The 26,882-nt window shown below is 36.4% G+C and overlaps 1 pseudogene; it reads left to right on the top strand.

The window, feature by feature from the left end:
* Window positions 1-17,770, top strand: part of LOC109679000 (deuterosome assembly protein 1-like) — a 72,193-nt pseudogene extending 54,423 nt beyond the window's left edge.
* Window positions 17,771-26,882: the final 9,112 nt, after the last annotated feature.

Below are 26,882 nucleotides of genomic sequence, written 5' to 3'. Positions count from 1 at the left end.
CTTTTGAGGAGTCATGTTTCCCTGCCTTCTCTTATTCACCATTTTTTTAATTTGAGATTTACTCATGTGTTGTTGATTAATTGTTTGGGGGGATTGAATCACCTGTTATCTTTTCCTTGACTTATTTTCTGTATTGTGGCTAGCTTAGTTGTGAGCTAGGTTGTTGTAACATTTCTATTCACTGACCTGGAGGTATAACTTAGCAGTAACAATTTCACAAAGTCAATGCTAAACCAGTTATTTTGCATAGTATTATCTGTAAACAATGGTGTTGGGGAAATAGCAGTTATTTGCATAGAGATTAAAACTAAGGTAATAAAATTGATGGGCATAAAAGAGAAGACGGGGACACCCAGGTAGGGGGATAGGAAAGGGGAAAAAGAGGTATGATGTGGGGACTATAGGACAATAAGACCCTAATGTGTGTGAAGTTATAGTTCAGTCATTGTGGAGGAGGGTGCTATTGTCAGGGATTGCAGAAGAATAGGAAGGATGTGAGTAAGGTGTGAAGTTGATATAATGGACTACTCAATGAGTGGTTAGTGTGTGAAGGAGATAGGGACAGTGGAGGGAGAAGGAAGGGGAGGAGAGAAAGATAAGGAGAGGGACAGAAGAAAATAAAAAGTAGATGAAAAAAGTCAGAAGAGCTAAAAGAAAATGGAACAAAAGAGGGATAAACAAACTAAAATTTCAACAAAACGGAAAAAGAGATCATATATGTTTGTGTGTATGTATGTGTACATATATGTATGCACACAGTACAAATAATTTCTTCCTTGTTGTGGTATACTTGGCACTTCCCTCTGATTTCTAATCCAGGTGCTGTTCTTTCTGACAGCACCTCTGGGTCTCTACCTCTCCTTAAGATCGATATGCTGGGTTTAGGTAGCAATCTGTGGTGACCCTCTCTACAGGACAGGTTAGGGAGCATTATGAGTGGTCTAAAATAGTTTAAATAATATTGGAATTAGAAATTCTCTAAAGCTTAGAAAGAACTTAGCTGCAAAATAATCTAGGCCTGAAAAATCTTTAGTTGGGTACTAGTATATTCAAATTTCTTCTTAGATCATTTTGTTAATTTGTATTTTCCTAGGAAAGCTACCCATTTTAATTTGTTTCCTTGTTACCAAAGTTGGTTGGTTATATCCTGCAGTTTTTTCATTTCTTCTATATTCCATTTTGTTGTTACTGTTGGTGGTTTTGTTTGCTTATTTGCTTGAGATGGGTTCACCATGTGGGCTCAGCCTAACCTGGAACCTTGGGATTTTCCTGCCTCAGCCTCCTGAGTGCTGGGATTACAAGCACACAATCTTATCACCAGCCTTTATTCTGTTTTTATGTCTCCTTTCTTATTCCTAATCTTGTATAGTTGAACACATTCCTTCTCTTTTTTTCCTTAATTCTGGCTCCCAAGAGGTTTGTTCATTTTATAAGTATGTAAAAATACTGGTTGTTTGGTTTGTTGTTTTTTCATCCACTTCATTTACTTTTAGATTTTGTCAATTAATTTCTTTTTCCTGTTGTTTTATTTTGTTGTACTTTTTCTAATTTGTTAAAATGAAGAAAACTCACATCTGTTATGTATTAAAATCCTATAAGTAGAAAAATCCCATAATTGATAATCATTTTTAATTAATTGGGATGGATAAACACAAGTAAGTAGCACTTAAAAACTTTACCTCGGGATTAAGAAACAAAAGTATTTGCATCATGATTTTTTTTTTTTTGGTGGTACTGGAGTTCTAACTCAGGACCTCATGCTTCCTAGACAGGTGCTGTACCATTTGAGCCACTCTGCCAGCCCTGTTTTGGTTGGGTATTTTTTGAAATAGGGTCTCACAAACTATTTCCCCGGGCTGGCTTCAAACCAATCCTCTTGATCTCTGCCTCCTAAGTAGCTAGGATTACACGTGTGAGCCACCAGCACCCAGCTGCACCATTATTTTTAAACTTTATTTTTAAGCCTTCTAACATATGTGACACTTGGATAATATTAAAGTAATGATTCCTTTTTATTTTCTAGAAAAGGAAATTACTGATCTTAAGGTTGGTCATTTCATAATAAATAAACCTATAATTGACTGTGAAGCTCCCTGCTAATTTCCACACAGGAGAAGAAAATGCATCAGCAAGATGGGAAAGAGGGTCTGCACTCAGCTGCTAACAGTCGTATAAACTTGACTGTGCAGTTCTTGTTTAACTCTGGAGAAACTTCTGCTGAGTCAACCCAGTATCTAACTTTTTCTCGGTCTCAGTGAGATGCTTAGAATAGTAACAGAACTAGCAAGAGGCTACTAGCTTGGAAAGAGATGTCTTCCTTGTATTCATGTTGAAACCTACTGCATAGAAAAAAAGAGGGGTTTTCTTTTACTCTTCTCCCAGTTGCTAATGAAGAGCCAAGTTTATCATGACAGTTTTCTTTGATTCCACATTTACTTAGTCCTATAATAGCATTTATTAATTTTCATTTGATTTAAGAAAGTTTTGAAAAAATCAGATTTAATCAGAACTGAAAGTTTGTGGTAATTTTTAAGACTTGATTTGCTTTTTACTATCTATAAAATCAGCTAAATAAAATAGTAATATAAAAATTTAGTGCCCTCACAATGACTAAAACATTCATGTACAGACTTAAAACTAACATACTAACCATAAAAATGATTAAAGCATGTCTTTGTGTAGATATATTTTGTTAGCGTCATTTTATTGTTAAATGTACATAACAAAAAAGAGAAACTGTCCATGCAAAATGCTATTATTCAGATATTTCGGTAATTCAACTGGCCTCATCCTAGTCTTTCCAAGTAAATAAGTACCAGGATGTTTTTCCATTTCAAGAGCAAGGAAACAAACTAAAACTGTGGAACTCTAAAACTTTCAAAGAAACAAGAGTTGAGTAATAATAAAAGAAAGAACATCAGAGATACAGAGGTAGGGTTAGGTGAGTCAGTGGTAGAACACATATCTAGCAGGTGGGAGGGCCTCTGTTCATCCCCAAAACTAAAAAAGGAGAAATACAAAGGTGATGTAATTAATGTGTTTTTGTGATACCATGTACTGAGGGGTATATTTCTGAAATGACCACAAAGGCATTCAAGAGAAACATGAAACAAGAGCCCTCAAAAAAGTTGTTGCTAAGAAAAATGGAATTTTCTCTTCAATATAAAACAAATACATTACCCGTGTACTTTCATAACACTTACTTAATTATGGTATATTTAGAAAATGGTGGGGTTTTTTTAAATCATTACTGTCATTCTTAATTACTTCAAGTCAGTATTGAACCAAAAATAATCGTAGATAAAATCTAATTTTATAGAAAAAACTTGAATATAATTTTAACGGAACAGCAAGCCATTAAAATTATGTATTTTGACTAATAGATACCTTGTTCAGACATCTATCAAATCTTGAGTCTCATCCAGAGATGAGATTCCAGTTGATCTTTTAAACCAGATCTGCTGATGCGAAGTTTTTCCTTTTGGAGGGCAAAATTTTATGACTGTGCCTCCTTTATATTATTACAAGTCAATTCTAGTTTTAGAATAAGCAGTCCTCTCTCTTTTAAAGCAAAGGACTACAAATTGCTTTTTTAAAAATTTGTTCTGGTGCCTCTAAAGAGTAAACATTGAGAAATCTTAAAGGCAAGGCCTAACAAACAAATTCCTTCAAGGCCCTCCTTTTTCAAAGATCGCCTCTGTCGGTAGTGTGGAAGCCCATAGCTCCTCCTGGATCGTCTTGTGGAAAAGGTTGGCCTCCTGGAACATTTTCTTCCACTTGTTACCTGTTTATAAAACTTTCCTAAGGTATTAAGCAGTAAGAGAAAATGTCTTTAAGTCGATACCAATATGTGAATAATCGTCGATGTGTAACAGGCAGAACTTTAGAGAAGCTGGGACGACTCTGGATGTCATGTGAATCCTTAGGTCTAAGAACATCAGAAAGAAAAGTCTAAGCTGTAATTATTTATAGTCTGTGGACCTTGGGCCGTAGATGTTTGCAGCTTAAAAAAGATGCTCCACTTAAATTCAGCTTTTCATGCCAAAGTACTGTCCTTCTGAGTCAGAATTTAGTCAGCAGCAATGTAACTCATGTACATTCAAACCCTAGGACTAGGGCTGGTGGAGTAGCTCAAGTGGTAGAACACCTGCATAGCAAGCATAAAGCCCTGAGTTCAAACTCCAGTACCACAAAAAAAAAAATCCTAGGACTTCATAGAACCATGGAAAGCATTTTCATGAGCTTTCATTGTCAGAATGTAGACTATGTGTGTGTGTTACTGGGATTTGAACTCAGGACTTGGCACTTGCTAAGCAGGTCCTCTACCACTTGAGCCACACTCCCATCCCTTTTTTTTTGCTTTGGTTATTCTTCAGATAGGGTCTTCTTTTTGCCTGTGACTAATTCAGACTATAATCCCCCTTACCTATACCTCTAGTATAGCTGGGATTACAAGCACACACCACCACACCCAGCTAGTTCTTTTGAGATAGATTCTTGCTAACTTTTTGTTTAGGCTTTTTCTGCCTCTCAATTAGCTAGTATTACAGGCATGAGCCACTATACCCAACCTATACAATAAACTTTGTGAGAATTTAAACACTCCCTAGGAAACTTCTTATATCATTTAATTAAACAGCCTCAAAAATCTCTGTTCTTATTCTAAACCTGTCATTTTGTGACTTTAAAATGTTTCATTTTTCTTCTGAGGATGCATTAAAATTGGTCCCTTCCAGAGATAAAATTTTATTATGAAGTTATGTTGCTTAATGCTGTGTGGCACTGACCCAGTATCAACAGTAAGATCAATGGCAGAGAATGATCCAGAACTAGATCCTTATGTGTGCGGACTTAGCAATAAATCTTGCATGATCCAGCAATGCAGAACAGATGTTTTATGCAAATGTAATTGGAATAATTTATTATTTTAGTGTCTTCTCTTCATTTTATACCAAAATTAATTCCAAATAAGTTACAGAATTAAATGTAAAATAGTGAAACCACAAAGTACATCGAAAAGAATTCAGTTCTTTTCGATGAATATTTAGCGGTTTTTACAATGAAAAGAAGACCAAAATATACAAGTAAAGGAGAAGCTGCAAAAAGACAGATGGACAGATTTCCCTAAATTAAAAAAACCTCTCTAGATGAAACACACCACACACTAAAATTAAAACTTAAAAATCACACAGAAAACATACTTTCAACCAACTGAAGAAACAATGGGTTTCTGTACCTAATGTTAAAAATCCTTTTGCAAATTTACTAAACACCAGTACTCTAATGGAAAAATGTGCAAAAGACAGAGTAAAAACTGCCAGAAAAATGTGAAAATATACTCAACTTTATTGATAAATAAAAGTTAGTGGTTTATTTATCAAGTTGGCAAATTTAACAAAATAGTAATTCTAAGTTGTTGTGAGTGTGACAAAATATTTTATTGGTAGGAATTTAGGGAGAAAAGTTGACACTTTGTATCAAGGTCCTCAGAAACATCCATTTGAAAGAATGGCCAAGATTTGTGTGTAAGGAAATCAAAACAATGGTATTGCTAATTTTGAAAACAAACTAAATTCCCAAGAACAGAGCTATTGTTAAATTAATTTATACTTCATTTTTTTTTCCATTTTTCTTTTATTATTCATATGTGCATACAAGGCTTGGTTCATTTCTCCCCCCTGCCCCCACCCCCTCCCTTACCACCCACTCCGCCCCCTCCTTCTCCCCCCCCAATACCCAGCAGAAACTATTTTATCCTTATTTCTAATTTTGTTGTAGAGAGAGTATAAGCAATAATAGGAAGGAACAAGGGTTTTTGCTGGTTGAGATAAGGATAGCTATACAGGGCATTGACTCACATTGATTTCCTGTGCGTGAGTGTTACCTTCTAGGTTAATTCCTTTTGATCTAACCTTTTCTCTGGTACCTGTTCCCCTTTTCCTATTGGCCTCATTTGCTTTAAGGTATCTGCTTTAGTTTCTCTGCGTTAAGGGCAACAAATGCTAGCTGGTTTTTTAGGTGTCTTACCTATCCTCACCCCTTCCTTGTGTGCTCTCGCTTTTATCATGTGCTCATAGTCCAATCCCCTTGTTGTGTTTGCCCTTGATCTAATGTCCACATATGAGGGAGAACATAGATTTTTGGTCTTTTGGGCCAGGCTAACCTCACTCAGAATGATGTTCTCCAATTCCATCCATTTACCAGCGAATGATAACATTTCGTTCTTCTTCATGGCTGCATAAAATTCCATTGTGTATAGATACCACATTTTCTTAATTCATTCGTCAGTGCTGGGGCTTCTTGGCTGTTTCCATAACTTGGATATTGTGAATAGTGCCGCAATAAACATGGATGTGCAGGTGCCTCTGGAGTAACAGTCTTTTGGGTATATCCCCAAGAGTGGTATTGCTGGATCAAATGGTAGATTGATGTCCAGCTTTTTAAGTAGCCTCCAAATTTTTTTCCAGAGTGGTTGTACTAGTCTACATTCCCACCAACAGTGTAAGAGGGTTCCTTTTTCCCCTCATCCTCGCCAACACCTGTTGTTGGTGGTGTTGCTGATGATGGCTATTCTAACAGGGGTGAGGTGGAATCTTAGCGTGGTTTTAATTTGCATTTCCTTTATTGCTAGAGATGGTGAGCATTTTTTCATGTGTTTTCTGGCCATTTGAATTTCTTCTTTTGAGAAAGTTCTGTTTAGTTCATGTGCCCATTTCTTTATTGGTTCATTAGTTTTGGGAGAATTTAGTTTTTTAAGTTCCCTGTATATTCTTGTTATTAGTCCTTTGTTATTAGCACCTTTGTGCTTGGTAGGCAAGAGTTCTACATCTGGTGCCACCCATCCTTTTTTGTTTTAGTTATTTTTCAGATAGGGTCTCGCACTTTTTGCCTGGGCTGGTCTCAGACCTAGTCTTCCTACCATTGTTTCCACATAGCTGGGATTATAGACATGTACCTTGCCTAGCCTGGTTATAATTTTATACCTATCCATATTTCATGTTGGCATTTATATATTGGTTATGATTTCATAAGTACTTGTATTTTATAATACTGACATTTTCTTGATTGTATTTTCTATGAATAGAAAAAAGACTAGAAAGATATAAATATACATATTAATAGCACTTATCACTGAGTGGGAATAGTATGGAATTTTTTGTTCTTAATGTTCCATATTTTCTGTAATGATATGAATTATTTTAATAAAAATATTGTTATAAAGTTGAGATATGTTATTTTCATTAATCCACACTAGAAGATACCTTACAGACACAAAAATTTTTTAATCTGTCCCATTTATTATACAGAACAATAATATGTTGTGTAACCTTTTTTGTATTGGTCATGGGCAGTGCTGTATACACACAGAAAATGTGCATCATGTGTAAGCGTTCATTTATTCAGTGACAATTCATTTTATTCTCTAGAGTATGGACTTCACTAACAGGGAACATTCAAGGCATACATCTATTAACAAATTGGAATATGAGAATGAAAGGCTCCAAAATGATCTTGCAAAATACATGTCAATGGAAAATCATCATGGTCTAATCAAAACACCTATGAAGAAACAGGAAGATATGCCTATCAAAACCAAATAAAAGTGGAAAAAAATGAAGATAGGTAAGATAGCTCCATTATACAGGGAAGAAGTTTAAAAACTTTAAATTGACATTTATTTTTAAGCAATTCAAATTATGACTACATATTTTACAGTTTTAAATTTATTTTATAGTGATAATGCAGTAGCCCAGGTACATGTTTTATAAGAAATTTGTGTTGTCAGTAGCTTTCAAGATGTTGCTACGTCTGAGGTGGGTGGAATGTTACATGGAACTTAGCTTGTTAGTCACCTCAGATCATTCTTGCAAGCTGATGTGGTATAGAGATAAACAATCTTACTTCTTATGCCCTAGTAACAGAGAAAATTATAATTTAATATGTTGGACATACTGTTCAAACAAATAGAAAGTATGGGAAGATGTCACTTCTGACTTATCCTCAATAATGTATATAGTATATATTGATCTTCTAGCCATGATAACAAACTTGTTGATCACTTCATAGGGAAGAAATGTATGGTTGGTAAAAAGAGGTTTTTTTCTGAGCATAGTTTATGAGAAATCAATGTCTGTTGTCCATTTTGATCCCATGTTCTTTAAAATGTCTTAGTTCAAATTCTAAGTAAATATGTCAACCATAAAATAGGCTAATTGACTCAATTTTAATAAACGATTTATGGAGTCAGAACTGTCTCTACAGGCCTTTCACTATTAAACCAAACTTAGAAAACACTCAACAAAACAAACAAGTTTCTTTACCACAGATTTTCAGTCATTAGTAATTTATGTTGTGAGTTTGTATGTAGCACTTCCCCACTTACTCAATATCAGAGTTATTAACCTTCTTTTGTGCTCAGAAAAGGTGAATTAAAGAGCCCAGACCCAACTTCAATGCAAGTCTTGCTCAGAAACTCAAAATACTTAGCATGAGAAACCTTACATACTATTTTCAAATAAAAGAATTCATATCTACAACCTTGGGAATTGGCTTAACCCTCATCACCCTCAATTTCCTATCTTAACAAATAAGGACAGTAATTATACGGAGCTTTGTCGGAGAAAATTCATGTAAAATAGATTATTATTGATACTATTCTAAAGTATGATAATAGCAATAACTCCTTAACAACTCATAGTACCTAAAATGTATATTTTGGTGAATGGACTAAAGGCTGAGTCTGACATTTCCTCAAGGATAGTCATGTGGGGGAAGGTGATACCTGGCTCATCTGGATAACTAAGCATGCCTAGTTCTTCAGGATAAACCCAAAGTCCACAAGAAATACAGAAAAATGTCTGTTCCACATTCCTGTGGCTACAGATCTGCTCTCCTCTTTCACCTTCTGAGTCCATATGTGTCAGAAGACAGATTCAAGTCTGCTACTTGAAACAACTATTCAAAGTGCTAAATTAATAACTCCTTTTCAGGTGCTAAGGAAGGGAAGAAGGTTGTGGGGAGAATGGAAGAGACGCTTGGGCCACAGCCCCAGACCAGTTCTCTGGCAAATGTGCTCATGTTGATTAGCCAACCCAACTGAAAACCTTTCCAAAGGAGTGTGATCTTGATATCAGTGTAAGAATATATGGTCTGACATAGAATAAACGCTTTGCAAAGTGTTCTCTACTTCCAGTTCTCATGGTTCCCATGTGAGAGGGAGGCAGTCAGTGCTGAACACACTGAGGGTACAGAACATTGCTTCCTGTAGCCTTGCGAAGGTAACTCAAAGTTAGATGACATAGCTAGCAGGTGATATTATTCAAGCAAAGACACAGTTACTCTGTCTTTTATTTTTTTAAGTAGTATTTTTCTTGTTTCAGTTGCCCCCTTTTTTCTCTTTGTCAGGCAGTACAGAATGTGTTAAAAGTGCCTAACAAACCAAGACAGTAGGAGACAGACAGCAGCATAAGTGGTAGAATGCACAGCAGGAGACCACCTTAATAAGCAGTTTGGATGGCTACTCCTGCTGCAGAGCTTGTGTCCTGCCAGCTTCATTTGTTGAAACCTTCATTAAATTTGTTTTAATGCCTCATCTGATTTCAGTGTTTGCCAGTGACCTGGTTTTTAAAAGAAACATCATTTCAGCTGTTCTGAATAAATTATTACCATGTAAAGCCCACTGCGGGAAGAGTTTTCGAGATGTAAGGCCACTATGGACCCTACGGTGGAGGACCATAAAGCAGACACCTCTTAATCTTAGCAAGTGAAAAATGAAATCTTTCTTTCCCTCTCCTCACAGCTCAGTGAAGTCAAATTGTAAAAGGCATAAATCAATCAGAAAATAAAAGTCATCTTTCCATGTCAATAGCTAATGCAATAAAGTCTTATTAAAACTATTTTAAGGAAAAACCTTTTAGGCAAAAATGCACGAAATTTTAAAGTCTACAAATTCTTGTTTTTGCCTGAGAAAAATTTGTGTACCACATTATTTAAATAATCTTTTGTTCACTCTTAATTTTTATTGTTTTTCACTCCTGTGATAAGTTTTTAATGTTCACTCACATAAAATGTGAAGCATTTTAGAGTGTTCCAAAGCATTTATTTTCCAGTATACTGGAACTGCACTATGATAGGATGTTTCAAGTATTATTCTTAAAAGTTAGTTTTGAAGTTTCAGGATAATTTATAAGCTAATTTAGAGTAGTGGTATGTAAAACTACTAATGTACAACTAATTTTAATTTTTCTTATTTTGCAATAGAGTTGGTCTATATAACATTCATATTTAAATTTATAGTTTGAAAAGTTATATCATGATGTATTGGAGTAATCACAAACATTAATCATTAAAATTGCTTTGATGAAGCTAATAAATTAAAATTTTCCAATACTAAAAAGCCACAAAATCAGTAGGTTTATCGTAACCACTTGTAAGAGCCCTTGCAAAAGAATGAGTAGACATTCAGGAAGTCAAAAGTATGCTGAGAAAATTCTGTGCTGTAGTATTGCCCAATAAGGAGCAAAACATAGCAGGCTGAGAGGTTGTAGGCTTGTGATGAGATGTGTTCTGCGCTGAGGACATCATCCCATAGCCCAGGGGAAAGACACTGGGGCAAGAACACTGAACACTGCAGCACTGACTCCTGTCTCAGGTAGGTGGGTTCTGCTTCCCAGCAAAGCAAATCTAGCAAGGGCTTTGAAGTTGAAGTAGGACCTATGGAAAAGCTAACTGAATAGATCATCTCGTTAGGGGATATTAAACCCAGTGAAATAATTTTTAAGGTAGCTTTTAAACTGATATATGTAGCATTTTATGAAGATGGTTTTATGAAGTATTTGAATAGCTATATTCTAGGAAGAAGAATTTTTCAGGTATAAAGATGATTTGAAACAAAAGTAGTCTTTCCTTTCAATCTTGTTATTTTATTGATGTTATAATAAAAAGAATGTTCCTATATAAACTTTAGTAATTAACACCATAAAACTGTACACATCCATAGCAAAATGGATAATTGAGATAATTATTTAGATAATTTAGAACAAATAATACTTTGCCTGAATCACTCTATAATTGAGATTACAAAGAGATAACATATTTCTCGATTCACTTCTTTAATTATCTTGTTTTTCCCACTGTGCTCTGAAGTGTAGATAGTAGTCTCACTGAAATTAAAAGGTTCAGCTAGAGATTATATGCAGGTGTACTATTCAATTGTTATCATTCTATTTGAATTGTGATACATTTCATCTTACTGAAATAACCATGTTATTTCAGTGTAATTTGCTGTTCTGTTTCCATGGTAATTATGATTAGGAAGAAAGGGGAAAAGATTTTTTTCAAGACAGGTAAAAAATGGAACCATGTAGTACTTGTTTTTGTGTACTAATTTATGGATACCTCACTTAAATTTACTGCTATTTGTACGCACAGATTTGAAAGTGTTTGCATAATAAGAAACAAGTCTATATAGATTGGTTTTTGGGTAAAAACAGAGAAGTCTTCTGTGTATTTTTTTCAATGTGTCAAATTAAAATAGAAGACTTTGGAAATGTTGATACGTGTGGGAATCTAGATTATTAAAGAGATTTTAATGTTTTGTGGCCTTTGTTAATTTGATTAAATGTGAACCCCACTTTCATAAAAGATACTTATTTAATCCCAAACAGCCCATGTTGTTAGGACTTCTTCCTAAAATTTTAGGGTAATTTGACTTGTTTCTTTGTTTTATTATGCATTTGTCTGGTCAGCAAATCAAAATTAAAAATTTCACTGATTGGCTTTTTTTAGTCTTACCTTCTACCCTGTTTTAACACAAACAATAAATTCCATACTATGCCTTTCATACTAATTGTAGAGTTTGAAGTCAAGAAAACAGGTTTGAGTCCAAAATCATCACTTCCTAGCAATTCTTGTTTAAAATGTAAATGATGGAATAAATAAGCTAACTTTTTAATATAACATCTACCTTGTTTGAGTTATTAATGAAGATCAAGTGAGCTGGAGGTGTGACTCAAGTAGTAGAGTAACTGCCTCGCAAGCTAGAAACCCTGAGTTCAAACCTCAGTACTGCAAAACAGTTTTTTAAAAAGATCAAATGTGACTCACACCTATAATCCTAGGTACTCGGGAAGCAGAGATCAGGAAGATAGGGAAGCCAGCCCAGGCAAATAGTTCAAGAGACCCTGTCTCTAAGAAACCTTTCACAAAAAAGGGCTGGTGGAGTGGCCCTGAGTTCAAACCCTAGTACTGCTAAAAAAAAAAAATCAAATGAGTTTAGACATAACACCTAATCTTTATTCAGTGCTAAATATGTGCCAGACATTATGTTCTACGAATTTTTACATATATAATTCATTCAACTCATAACAACCTCTTTCTTATAAGTGAAAAAATTAATGTCACAGGGGGATAAAATCAACTGCACACAACTTATTAGTGGAGGAACTTATGAAATGATGTAAATCAAAAGCACCCTATAAATTATTAATCCCTATAAAAGTTATTATAGGAAGAACTGTTTCAGCATCAAAAAGTATAATTCTGTTAAGAAAGCCAGTGAAGTACAATGGGGAACAACAACAACAAAAGTATCTGTTTAGAACTGTCAGTTCCAGTGGTCTTAACTGTTTTGAGATTTCTCTGAAATTTACTGCAGGTATTTAAAGACCAAGAGATACAAAATTAAAACAGAAGGGGGAGCAATCAAGTGCAATAAGGATAAGCAGAATATCTTTAAAAATTACCAGGTTGACTGCATCCTTTGCCATTCTAAGTCTTTTAAGTGAAGCAGAAATTACTCAGGAAGGTCATTTTCAAAGAAACACCCAGATAACAAGCCCGATGTTTTGCTGTGTTTCATCCTCCTTAGACTTCAAAAAAATTAAAAACCTCAGCTAATAAACAAACATGTGTCCTTGGTAGCAACAGTGACAACAATTCCTCTCTTTTAGACTTAGCCAAGATTGCGAGCCAAATAGCAGTGCAACTCCTCCATTGTCACCTTTGATATTTCAAACCAAAGAAATGGCAAGTCCTCTATTGCTGCTGATGAAGTATTTCCTCTGGTGAGTTGCTGTGCTGTATTTTCCCTTTTAGCATTGATTACTTTTACACTGACACCAACATAATGATGTACATAGTAGTTTAAAAATGTTATTTCTTGCCAGGCACCAGTGACTCATGCCCATAATCCTAGCTACGTAGGAGGCTGAAATCAGGATGATTTCTGTTTGAGACCAGCCTGGGCAAATAGTTCACAAGAACCCCGCATCCAAAATAACCAGAGCACAATGAACTGGAGGTGTGGCTTAAGCCGTAGGGCACCCACTTTAGCCCTGAGTTCAAACCCCAGTCCCAGTAAAAAAAAATGTTAATTTCTTGGCCAGATTCGGTGGTTCATCCCTACTCAAGACCAGTCTAGGCAAAAAATTAGTGAGACTCCATCTTAACCAATAAACTGACCATGGTGGCATGCCCCTGTCATCCCAGCTGTGGCCATAGGTAGGAAGATCTAAGTCTGAGGCTAGCCCAAGGGCAAAAACTTGAAAAATAACCAATACAAAACACGGCTAAGCATGGCTCAAGTGATAGAGGGCCTGCCTAGCAAGTATAAGACCCTGAGTTCAAACCCTAGTACTACCAAAAGTCACTTCTTGAGTAGGATTCTAAGATGGGTCTGTGAATCATTTGGCCATATCTGTCTATAAGATGAAAAGAAACGTAACATTTTCTGAAGTATTTCAGCCAGTGGTTATTAATCTCCAGTGCAGGACAGAATCATTGGTGATGCTTTTTAAAAATGCAGTGTTCGAAACACGCCTGCATTTTAAGGAGCTGCAAATAGCTTTTTGTTTCTGCTTAAAAGTACCTTTTTATTAACTTGGACTTACATACAGAAGTGTGCAGATCATAAACAAGCAGCTTGATGAGTCATCACAAAGGAAACACATCAGTGCAGCTACCACTGGGTAATGTAGAGGACATGACCAGCACTCTCAAGCCCCACTCAGCCCCTTCCTGTCAAGACTGAACGTCATCAGTCAGTTGCCTTACACACTGCAAATGCTGCATGTATGCTTTTGTGTCTGACTTCTGTTACTTGACACTGTTTCCGAGATTCATCATCACCTGTGATGTTTTATATTTCCATTATAGTTGGCTGTAGTTTATTGGGTTTTGAGTCTCTTTAGTATTCCATTGTACACAAATAGTTCACACAAAGGTACTATAATTTATTCATTCTGCTTTTGACGGACTTTTAAGTTATTTCTAGTTTGGGCTCTGTTACAAGTAATACTTCTAAAAATATTCTCATACATGTCATTTGGTACACGTGTACACATTTCTATTGAGCATATATCTAAGAGTGGAATCACTAGGTCATATGATATGTATCTCAGCTTTAAGAGGTATGGCCAGACAGTTTTCCTATTTGAGCCAGTGAATACACTAGCAAGTAGCATACAGGAGTTTTCCTGTATTTTTCTAAAGCTTCTTGTTACTGATCTTTTTTATTTTAGTCATTATGATCAGTGCATAATAAGATCCTATTGTGGTTTAATTCATATTTCTCTAGTGACTAATGAGGCTGAGCACATTTCCATATTATGTTTATTGGCCATTTTGATAGCCTTCTTTGTAATATGTCTGTTCAATCTCCTTGTCTAATTTTCTATTGGATTATTCTATTCTTACTGATTTGGATCTTTACAAGATTTCTGTCAAGCAGTTGAAAAAAAAGTGATAAGCCGTGAACTACTCTGTTAGTCTAACATCAGATGATCTTAGGATTTTAGGATCATTAGGCAACTATAAAGTGGATTCCTTTGCTATTTAGCAGGATCCCTCTGAGCCTTCACATGGTGACCTCTTTGTGAGCCGAGTCTCTCTGTGAGCCCTCACACGATGGTGCCGGCCAAGACAAAAAGCCAGTCCATAGAATGTAGGTCACTTCTGATGAAGGTACATTGTTGCCCTTTCCAGGGTGTGAGGGACCTGATGGAGTTGAGCTGCCATTGGGAGGCTGTTTGGTATCCTTGAGAGGTGGTGCATCTCAGTAGCTCAGCTGTGTTTTCTATTGTAAGCAGCCCAGACTTTGGACAGCAACAAAAATTAGATTACTTTTGGTGAAAAGGAAACCCTGCTGTTGTGTTCCATGCATAGTTTCCACGAGGGGGCAAGAACAGAAGCTGTACCAAGTTATCCTGTTGACTTGATAGATGCTCTGTCTCAACCAGTACTCAACAGCATGGCAAGAAGTATTTTGCAAATATTGTTCAGGTTTCAGCTGCAGGCAGCATTGCCTTGCTCTAGATCTTAAGCATTCATGATACAACTTACCCACTGGAAAGTACAGCATTCCACAAGGCATTTGTCCCTAGTAAAGATTCTTCTAGTATGGGATCTACCACATCATTTGACCCAAATAGCAAGATTACTAAAATCTATCCTGACCCCACTGTGGAGCCCTTTCTTGTTCTAGGATTGCTTAAAAAAAAACCTGAATTATATTACTCTAACCAAGGGTAGAATATTTTCAAAGTTCATTCACTTGTCTTTACTTAGATGTCCTGACATGGCCTAAAAACAAGGGGTCATACCCTGAAATCTTTTGTGGCATTTATCTTTCACGCTCTGGAGCTTTTGACATATTTGCCACTTCTTGCTCATGGGGCCTCATCCATATGATGTTAGTGTCAGTATGACGGAATATCCAGGGGTCCAGGTGCCTCCAGAGTTGGTTCTGACAACATCATTAACATCAGGTTGGGCAAGACCATGGTGTGTGCTGTTGTCCACTCCATGTGAATGCTGACTACTTCTGACCATCTGTGTATTGGTTACTAGAAAGAATGCATTTTCTAGAGTTACAGCTGTATCCCACGTACCCAGGCTGGGAAATTCTACTCCAGTGACTATGCTGAACCTGACACAGCAGCCACAGTTGGGACTACCACTTGGATGAATGTGCAGGACTCCATTATCAGTGCCATGGTCTCTAATTTTGGCAGGGGCCACACTGTGAACTAAATCCCCTTATGACAAGGTTCACCTCTCTACAAAGGTGACCATAAAGCCTAACAAAATAAAAAATTAAAGGGGAGTCAAGAGATCACAGAACTGGAAAGTTACAGCACAAATTTCCCCAACTTTAAAAAATAATAATTTTTAAATGAAGGATTATAAGGTGATCAAATACTGTCCTTTATTAGATAGTCACAGATTTTTCTTTTTTCTTTTCATGGAGTGGCAGGGATAAGCTGAGTGCTGTGTGCCTGCTTGGAACTTCATACCAGGACTTCCTTTCCCCTCCTTATTTTTGGATGGCAATCCCATAAAAACAGGTCTCAGACAGTTAAATTGCACATCACCAGTATGGGTGGAATTGTCACTCAGATATTGTCAACTCTAATAGACAAATAAGATATATCCCAATGTTGCAGCCCTTCCTACAACAGAGCCACTTTTACACCTGAATTATGTTATGCAGCCCGCCTTCCTTAATGGATAACTCCAAGTATAAAACCCCCTCATTAAGCCAATCCACATGAACCACCTTTACCCAATCCATCTATAATCTTTACTTTAGCTTTTTGCAGTTACCTATTTTCAGATGAGAATCAGAGGCTTTTCAAGTTAGTAGGGCATGTTTTAAGCAGGTTCCCTGGTGATTATTTTGCCCCTGCATTTGTAGTTGGCTACTACCATATTCATTTCTGGAGCTTTTTAATGTACTGGTGCGGTGATGTCTCTCTTAGCTCCTTGAGGATTTCATTAGCAGTGACATTACACTGATAAGAGCTCAGCTGAAGACATATTATTATCATTAACAGCTGCAGAGTTGACAACGTCAGGGATGAAGGCCGCCTGGGAACACAAAGAGTTTTAGAGGCTCTGTAGTAATCTCACTGTTTTGTTTTTTTTCATTCTCTCCTCAGTCTCCCCCAGATATGTCCTTCCCAGCTTCAATGGCTGCACAACATTTCCTTCTGGAAGAAGAGAAGCGAGCAAAAGAACTTGAAAGACTTCTAAATACACATATTGATGAACTGCAAAGACATACAGAATTTACTCTTAATAAATACACCAAACTAAAACAAAATAGACATATATGAGCTTTTAACATTTTTTGTTTGCTTCCCCCACCCAAAGATAAAAAGCTCTGGCAAAATATTTACAAAGCTGATTCATGAAACTGAAAAATTTTGTTCTCTTTTCTTGAGTAATTTCTGTAAGGCAGCTAGAAAATAGTATTTTGTTTGATAAAGCCGTTTGAATTTCTGCATTCACATGCTAAGTTCTGCTGTAGAGTTATTATAAAATAAACATGACTATTCCAAAAAAGACTTTTTTCTTCCAGTCCAATGAAGAACAGTTTGAATTAAAAATGCAGGGTTTTTTTCCACTCAAATCATGTTAGAAACCCATTTCCTCTGCAGCAACTCAAGATGAGGATAAAGGAAGTGCTGTGCCCAGAATACAAGGGAACCAAGTACAGCTCAGTTGTATTAGGTGTGAAACTCAAGGACTTTTTTAATGAAAAAATTTAAATATTTTGAACTATGTAACCATACTAGGAGTTCATTTAGGAAAAAGACATAGGTTTACTTTTACATGCACTTGCAATGTCTGTTTTAATTTCTGAAAGGTGTGGAATGCACAATGTACACACTTAAGATACACGTGTCAGACATTGATGTTTCCGTGTTAGTGCTAATCGCGTTATGGATGTGAACAAGTTAAAATAAATATAAACCATTACTGTTGCTAATTCTCTTTTGTAATCACCTCTGTTTTTAATACAATGAAAAAATGCAAAGTTCAATGGACTCAAAACATAAATGTTGTTTGTATAGAACAGTAACAGGATGGCATAGTGAACAATAAAATTAAAGTTACAAATATACAAGAATGATATTCAATATTCTGTTCTTTCTTTGAAAATGGTATATATAGCCAGCTATATGGAGATTGTGAAAATTCAAGGTAAATCTTACAGCTTTCATCATTTTCTTTCTTTAAAAAAAAAACAAACAATCTCAACATACTGAAAGAGTTAAAATGCCTTCAGATAAAAAGCATCATTTTCATGTTAAAAATAAGAGTATTATTCACTTTAGGTGACACAGGCATGTGTATTTATAGCTCTTGATGTTTGCAAAGGTCTTCTTAATTTAGGTTCCTATAACAAAAATACCATGGACGCTGTGGCTTGAACAACAGACATTCATTTCTCACACTTCTGGAGGATGGGAAGTCTAAGATCAAGGTACCAGCTGAGCTGGTGTCTAGTGAGGCCCAGTTCCTGGCTGGAGAAACACACTTTCTTACTGTATTCCCACATGATGGTGAGAAAAAAGTTATCTCTACTATAAGGACACTAATCCATTACATTTATGGGGGCTCCCCCCAATGACCTACTTAATTCCTAAAGATCTGACATCTTAATGCCATCCCCTGAGGGTTGTGATTTTGAGAGGACACAAACACTTATCCCATAAAATCTAACATAGCATTATTCTTTTAAACTAAAACAAACCTGTGAAGTCAGTAAGGCCAGTATCCTTGATCTGGGAACCAGGGCGGTTATATTCAGAGTCATGGCAAGCAAGACAGTCAGAAAGGATATCCTGCTTTCTGATTCCTGGCCCTAGTTCTTATTACTTCCCAGTGTCACTTCTTATAAGTAAGCAGATGATGAACAGACACCAAGCATGGCTTTGAGTGAACCCACAAAGCCCCACGTGAAGAAAAGCTTTGAGTGAACCCACAAAGCCCCACGTGAAGAAAATAATGGGATTAATGTCACTTATAAGTTATTTACTAATATTTAGCCTGCACATGAAGAAAATGAAATATTTTTTCAGTGTTATCTTTAGAAGGTGGGAAGAAAAGGTACATTTAGGAAAAGGGCTGTCCATAAATTCTTTTCATGTCCCTTCTTTCTTTTTTTGTTGGTGGTACTGGGGTCTGGGGTTTGAACTCAGGGCCTCATGCTTGCTAGGCAGGTGCTCTACAACTTGAACCACTCTTAACAGCCCTCTTTTTATGTCCCTATTGCAAATGGAAACAATGAAGAAATTTATGTGATATATAATGGATGAAAAATGTTTGCTGAAATAAAGATCTAGGCTACAGTTTAATTAGAACTTAGAAGAGACAAAAAAACATAGGTGTGGAGTGCATCTAGGACTAATAGTGGATTGATTTGCCCCTGTGAATCATTGCATCAAGTCCCTAGGAAAACTAGTTTTAAATCACTAATTCAGCATTCCACTTAATGCCAGCTTTCTTTGAACCATGGTTTTCATTATTTTTAAAAGATTTTTATTAGCATATGTTAGTTGTACAGGGGTTTCATTGTGACATTTTCATATTACAGTGTACCTTGGTTAGGTTTAGTTCATTTGCCCATTTCCTCATTGGGTCATTGATTTTTTGGAAGTTTAGTTTTTTGAGCTCCCTATAAAGTATGGTTATTAATCTCTCCTCAGTTACAGAGCTGTAAAAGATTTTCTCTCACTGTGTGGGCTCTCTTCAGTCTGGTGACTTTCCTTTGCTGTGCAGAAACTTAGATTTCATGTAATTCCATTTGCTGACCTTTCTCTTAATTGCTGGGCTATTTGAGTTCTATTCAGGAAGTTATTGCCTATGGCTATATGTTCCAGTGTTTTTCATAATCTTTCTTTTCAAAAAATTTCATGCCTTAAGATCTTTGACCCACTTTGAATTGATGCTAGTATAGGGTGAAAGGGAACTCGTTTCAGTTTTCTGTATACAGACATCCAGTTTTCCCAGCACCATTTGTTGAAGAGGCTGTTTTTCTCCCAATGTATGTTTTGGGCTCCTTTGTCAAAAAAACAGATGACTGTAGCTGAGTGGACTTATGTCTGGGTCCTCTGTTCTGTTCCATTGATCATCATGTCTGTTTCTGTACCAGTACCATGCTGTTTTTATTGCTTTGGCTCTGTTGTATAGTTTGAAGTCAGGTATTGTGATGCCTCCAGCATTGCTCTTTTTGCTCAGTATTGCCTTGGCTAATCCAAGATCTTCTGTGCTCCCATATGAACTTTAGGGTTGATTTTCTATATCTGTGAAGAATGTCATTGGAATTTTGATGGGGATTGCATTGAACATGTAGATAGATTGCTTTTGGTAGTATGGCCATTTTCACAATGTTGATTCTACCAATCCATGAGCATGGGAGATCTTTCCATCTTCTGTAGTCTTCTTCAATTTCTTTATTTGGTGATATACAGTTTTTGTTGTAGGAGTCTTTCACTTACTTTGCTAAATTTATTCCTAGGTATTTTTCAAGGAATTTTTCATTGTAAATGAAATTGTTTTCCTATATTCTTTCTCAATCTGCTCATTGTTGGTGTAGAAGAGCTATTGGGTTTTTAATATTGATATTATATCCTGTTATTTGCTGAAGGTATTTATGATATCTAAGAGTTTTTGGTGTCATTTTAGGGTCCTTTATATATAAGATCATATGACCTGCAAATAGGGATAATTTTGATTTCTTTCTGTATTTGAATTCCTTTTATTTCTTCATCCTGTCTTATAGCTCTGGCTAGGAATTGAAAAATATATTGAGTAAGAGTGGAGAGAGTAGATACCCTTTTCTCATTTCTGACTTTAGAAGAAATGGTTTTAGTTTTTCTACATTTAGTATGATGTTGGCAATAGGTTTGTCATATATCATCTTTATTAGATTGAGGTACATTCCTTCAATTCCTAGTTTCATCAGAGCTTTTTATCATGAATGGATGTTGAATTTGTTAGACTTTTTCTGCATATATTAAGATTATATGATTTTTGCCTTTAATTCTTTTATATGCTGTATTACATTTATCACTTTGCATATGTTGAACCATCCCTGCACTGTTGGAATAAAACCAACTTGATCACGGTGTATGATCTTTTTGATCTGTTGTTGAATTCAGTTTTCCAGTACTTTACTGAGAGTTTTTGTATCTATGTTCATTAAAGAGATTGACCTATAAGTCTGTCTTTTTGTTGTTGTGTCCTTGCCTGGTTTTGGAATGAGTGAAATACTGGCTTCATAGAATGAGTTTGGTAGGGAAAAGTTTGAGGAGTGTTGGTATTAGTTCTTCTTTAATGGTCTGGTAGAATTCAGCAGTGAATCCATCAGGTCCTGGGCTTTTCTTTGTTGGGAGACTATTAATGTTTCAATCTCATTGCTTGTTGTAGATCTGTTTAGGTGATTTATATCCTCTTGGTTCAATTTTGGTTGGTAAATTGATCTAGAAACTTATCCATTTCTACCTGATTTTCCAGTTTGAGTATAAGTTTTTGAACTATTCCCTAATGATCCTCTGGATTTCATTGGTATTTGTTGTGATATCCCCTTTTTCATTTCTAATTTTGTTAATTTGGGTCTTTTCCCTTCTTCTAGTCAGATTGACTAAGGGTTTATCTTTTCAAAAAACCAACTTTTTGTTATGTTGATTCTTTGTGTAGTTTTCATTACTTTCTGCTTAAAGGCAGGATTCAGTATTCAAAATTAATCATATGTTTAAGTCTAAGATAAAAAGCAGTATTTTAAAAAAGTTAAGATAAAAGGCAAGCAGCTCTAACTGAAATTGAAAGGAGGAAGGGAGACCTGCCTGTTACTCCCATCCTCCTACCCTTCTGCCCTCCATGAGCCAAAGGCGTTCCATAGAGCAGCTACCTCAGAGGTTATCATGGAGCAGGTGGAAGGAAAGGCATATTTGCTGGTATCACCTTAGAACAGAGCACATTTTCCCACAGAAACCATACAATGAATAATGTTTATAATCTCTCTCATGCTACAAAAACTAGTTTAGCAATGTTTCAAACAGTGAAGCCTTCTGTAAGGCCAAGCAGAGAACTAAAGACATCTTGCAAGCTCCCTGACTGGCCCCAGTGACAGACTGGAAAGCTTTATGTCTCTAAGTTTCGCAGTACATGAGGACACATTAGATCTGTTGGAGACAGGTTCTCCAAGCCTTTGGCCCTGTGATCTCAAACCTTACATTTCTGAGGATTGTTGTGAGAATTAAAAGAGTTAATGTACACAGGGTGTGAAGCACAGAGCCTGGAGCACAGTGTTTGGTTCATACTAGCAATAAGCACTTGTCATTCTTGTCCTCTGAGGCATTAGCTTCAAGTCCAGAAGAAAGTTAAATTCATTTAATACTAACAAATTTATTAAGAAATAATTTACATACCATAAATTCACTCATTCCAAGGGTATAATTCAGTGATTTTTTACTGAGTATAGAGTTGTGTAACCATTGGCAAAACCCACCTTAAGAACATTTCTAACACCCCCATGAGATTCCGATGGCCTGTTTGCTGTCATTCCAAATTCTTATATGCAAAATACCTGGGCATCTCATATAAACGGATTAATATAATATGTGGGTTTTTGTATCTGGCTTCTATCACTCAGCATGTAGATATTATAGCATACGTCAGTGTTTTTATTGCTCGACAGTATTCCATCATATGAATAAACTAGTATGTTTTACTTATCTATTTCACCAGTCAATGAACGTTTATTTGAGTTGTTTCAATTTCTGAGTAAAGCTGAGAGGAATATTGACATATGAGTCTCTGTGGACATATGTTTTCATTTTCATTAAGTAGTTTCTTTGGCATAGAGCCTCTGATCGTGTGGTACATTCGTGTTTACCTTTGAGAATAAAGCTGTCAGACTCTTTTCAGATACAGCTGTCCATTCTGCATTCCTGCCAGCAGCTTGTGTGGTTCCAGTTTCCCCTCATCCTCTCCCACACACCTTGTCATCTTTCTTACAGACATGTCAGCATGTGTGAACCGGTACTTCATTCTGATTTTAATTTGTGTTTCTCTATTGACTAATGATGCTGGGCATCATTTTGTGTGCTTATTAACCATTCACTTATTCTTTGGTGAAATGTCTATTCAAATTTTGTCCTTATTTTATAATTCATGACTCTTTATCATGATATAAAATTCTTTGCATACTTTGAATAAAGTCTTTTATCAAATGTGTGATTTGTATATACTTCTTCCTAATCTCTGGCTGTCTTTTCAATTTTTAATGGTATCTTTTGGGGGGTTGGGGCAGTACTAAGGTTTGAACTCGATGCTTTGCACTTGCTAGCAGGCACTCTACCACTTGACTCATACTTCCAGCCATTAATGGTGTCTTTGAAAGCATGTAAATTTTTTATATTGATGAAGTACAGCTCATCCATATTATCTTCTATGGATCGTACTTTTGGCATTATATGTAAGAAACATTTGCCTAACCAAAGATCATGAGGATTTTCCCCCATATCTTCTTCTAAGAGTTTTCCAGTTTTAGGTTTTACATTGGGCCTGTGATCCATTTTGAGTTAAACTTTTTATGTGATATAAAGTCGGTTCAGCTTGTTTCATGTGGATATCCAGTTACCTCAGTGTCATTTGTTTAAAAGGATTACTCTCTCCTCCCTTGAATTGCCTTGTCACCTTTGTTAAAAATCAATCAACCATAAGAATTAAGGTTTCTTTCTAGTCTCTTATTTCTGTTCCATTGATCTATGTATTATTCCTTCTGCCATTACCATAGGAAGTTTTCATGTTAGGAAGCATAAATTCTCCAAATTTCAAAATTATTTAGGCTGTTTTGAGTCCTTTGTATTTCCTTGTAAGCTTTAGGATCAGTTTGTCACTTGTCTTTTTCTGAGATTTTGGTAGGAATTCAAATGGTGATTTTCTTCAAACTGTCCTACACTGACTCTCAACTTGGGTTGAATTGCCTCTTGTTGTATACTGTCTCCCAATGTGTGAACATGAACTGTTTATCCATGCATTTATGTTTCTTTCATTTCTCTTAGAAATGTCTTATAAATTTATTATGTAAGTTTCATCCTTGCTTGTTTAAATTTACCATGATTTCATTCTATTTAATGTATTGAAAATAGAATTGTTAATTTTAATAGATTTTTGTATATTGGTCTTATGTTTTGTGCCTTTGCTGAACTCATTTATTCTAGTAGAGGTGTGTCTGTTTTAGAATTGCCTACATATGGCATCATCTTGTCTTTAAATAAAAAACAGGTTTTTTACTTCTTCTTTTTCATTCTGGGTGCATCTTTTTTTCCTCTGTTTGCCCGACTGCACCTGAAACAACAGTGCAATGTTTGCCTTGTTCCTTTTCATTAGAGAAAACTTTCAGCCTTTCATCATTAATATAATGCTAGCTGCGGGTTTTTTGTGACTGTTTTCTATCAGGTGAAGAAGATTCCACCTAATTCTAGTTTGTTGAGAGTCTTGATAATATGGTGTTAGATTTTTGACAAATGCTTATTCTACATCTGCTAAGGTGATCATACGGGTTTTGTTCATTATTAATGTGGTATTTAGGTTAACTTTTAAAGTGATAATTTTAAAATCTAATTCCTAGCAATCTAGCATTCCTAGGTAAACCCTACCTGATTACTTTTTTAGTCTGTTTTCTGTCACTGCCTGAGGCTGGTGCTTATAAAGAAACAATTTTATAAAAAGCATATTGCCAATATCTGCTTGTCTCTGGTGAGGATCCCTTTGCTACGTCACAACTTCATGGCAGGAACAGATGTAAGAGGGAGAAATCACAGGTCAAGACAGGAAGCCAAAGGGATTCAGGAGCCAGCCTTGCTCTTTGACAGTGACTCGCTCTACGAGAACTCAGTCCAAGACCAGCATTAGTTGCTTTTGAGGGCAACGCCTCTAACCTAATTATGTCCCACTAGGACCCACCTTAAAGGTTCTATCATCTCTTAATATTGCCACATTGGGGACCAGCTTCCAATCTATGAACCCTGAGGGACACACTCAACCCATATCCAAACCATAGCAGTCATAGCAGTATGAATCTTTCTCTATATTGCTAATATTTTGTTGAGAATTGTTGAGTCTGAATTCATGAGGGATATTGGTCTGCAATTTTGTCATCTCTTTGGCTTTAGTATGAGGGTAACTTTTGTCTCATAGAATGGATCAGGAAGTTTTCCTACTCCTCTATTTCTGGAAGAGTTGTAAAGGACCAGCATTGCTGGAATGCACCAGGGAAGCAATCTGGTTTTGGCTTTTCTTTATGGGCAGAAATCTTAATTACTACTTAACACCTTTCATTATTATAGGTCTATTCAGATTCTCTGTTTCTTCTTGAGTCACTTTTGATGATTTGTGTCTTTTAAACTCAATCTTTATAATAACCCCTGAAATTAATAATTAAGTCTATTTTATTTGGAGACCTAGATGACTGAGTGATAATATTCTGAGGTCAAATATTTGGAAAATGGTTAGGCTGTAGGGAGAGCCATAGTCCTTGATGCTTCTATCAGGCCATAATGGCACTATGCTCTTGAAAGAAAAGGTGCCCCCTCACCCCTCCTTTACCACTGAAAATAGGCCTCCTCTTCTCTGGGTGCGTTACTCCATCTAAATATTTTTTTCCCTCCATGATTGCTGTTTCCCTGGAATCTGACTTGCTGCCCATAGGGATGCTGTCTGCATCTGTTTTATATGGCTGTAATTAGAATTCCTAAGACTGAGTAATTTATAACCAAAAGGAGTTTATTTGGTTCATGGTCCTGGAGGCTAGAAGTGTAAGAGCATGGTGTTGGCCTCTGGCAGCAGCTTTCTTGTTGCATCATAACCATGTTGGTGGTGGAAGGGCAGGAAAGCAAATGGAAGAAGTCAAGAGAGCAAGGAGGGAGCCACTGAGAGCCCTAGTGATGTACCCACTTCCTGTTAAGCCCCACCTCCCAACTCCATTGCATTGGAGATTAAGTTCCAATACATGAACTTCAGGGTTAAAACCCAACCATAGCAAATGAATAGGCCAAACCTGTTTCTACCTACAGACCGGAGTTCTTAATTGAAAGCCCCATTGAGAATAACTGCCTTAGAAGTGCCAGCCTGATGACTTAGGTAGGACCTCCCAAGAAGGCACCCAGTGACAGAGGCTGCACTTGACAACTTAAGCTGACACACTTTGCTCCCTTGCCTGACAAAGGGGAGAAACAATATCCCAAAAGGCCAAATAGCTGGAAAGAGCACACTTGTTTTGATATTGGCAGTGACATCTAATAGTCAAGGCCTCTACGGGATAAGAAGAACTAGGATGTGTGACTGCCTGTGTATGGCTTGCTCACTGTTCTCCTGGCAGGAAGAACCCACCAGAAATAAAACTTACTTGGCTCTGTGTGCTTCACACAAAATAAAAATTAGCTTCTCGCTCTTCTGGTCAATATGTCTTTTTTCAGGCATGGTGATCTGCTATCTTGGTCTGTTCAAGCTACTATACCACAGACCAGACAACTCATAAGCAACAGAAATGTGTTGCTCGTGGTTCGGAGGCTGGGAAGCTCGTCGCAGTGTGGTGCCAGTAGATTAGGTGTCTAGTGAGGGCTTCTCCCTCATAAATACCACCTTCGACGTGTCCTCACATGCAGAAGGTGGTAACGAGCTCCTCTTGTATAAGGACACTAATCCCTTCTAATCATGTAATTTAATTACCTCCTTTCTTAATGGTATTACACTGGGAATTAGATTTCAACATGAATCTTCCAGGGTGGGGGCAAACATTTTGACCACAGCGCCTGCTTAAAAACTGTAAGACAGGACCTAAAGGCCTATATACGTAGACTTTGTGTTGTGCAGGGTGTGCACAGCAGCTCTCTCTCGGTAACAAAATTTTACACAATTAAAATGACAAAAAAGTGTTGAGTGATTATTGTTCTTATTTGTTGTTTGTGAAAATAATAGCATTACAGCTTTCAAATACCTCTTTTCATCAGCTTGAGGAAAATATCCCCAAAGTCAGTATTGATTGAGCCCAAACACTTTCTAATCCCAAGCATATTATGGCTGAAATC

This window comes from Castor canadensis, chromosome 1 (assembly GCF_047511655.1).
Source record: "Castor canadensis chromosome 1, mCasCan1.hap1v2, whole genome shotgun sequence".
Classification (NCBI taxonomy): domain Eukaryota; kingdom Metazoa; phylum Chordata; class Mammalia; order Rodentia; family Castoridae; genus Castor; species Castor canadensis.
Note: the sequence above shows the minus strand (reverse complement) of the source record. Positions and strands in the feature narration are given on the sequence as shown.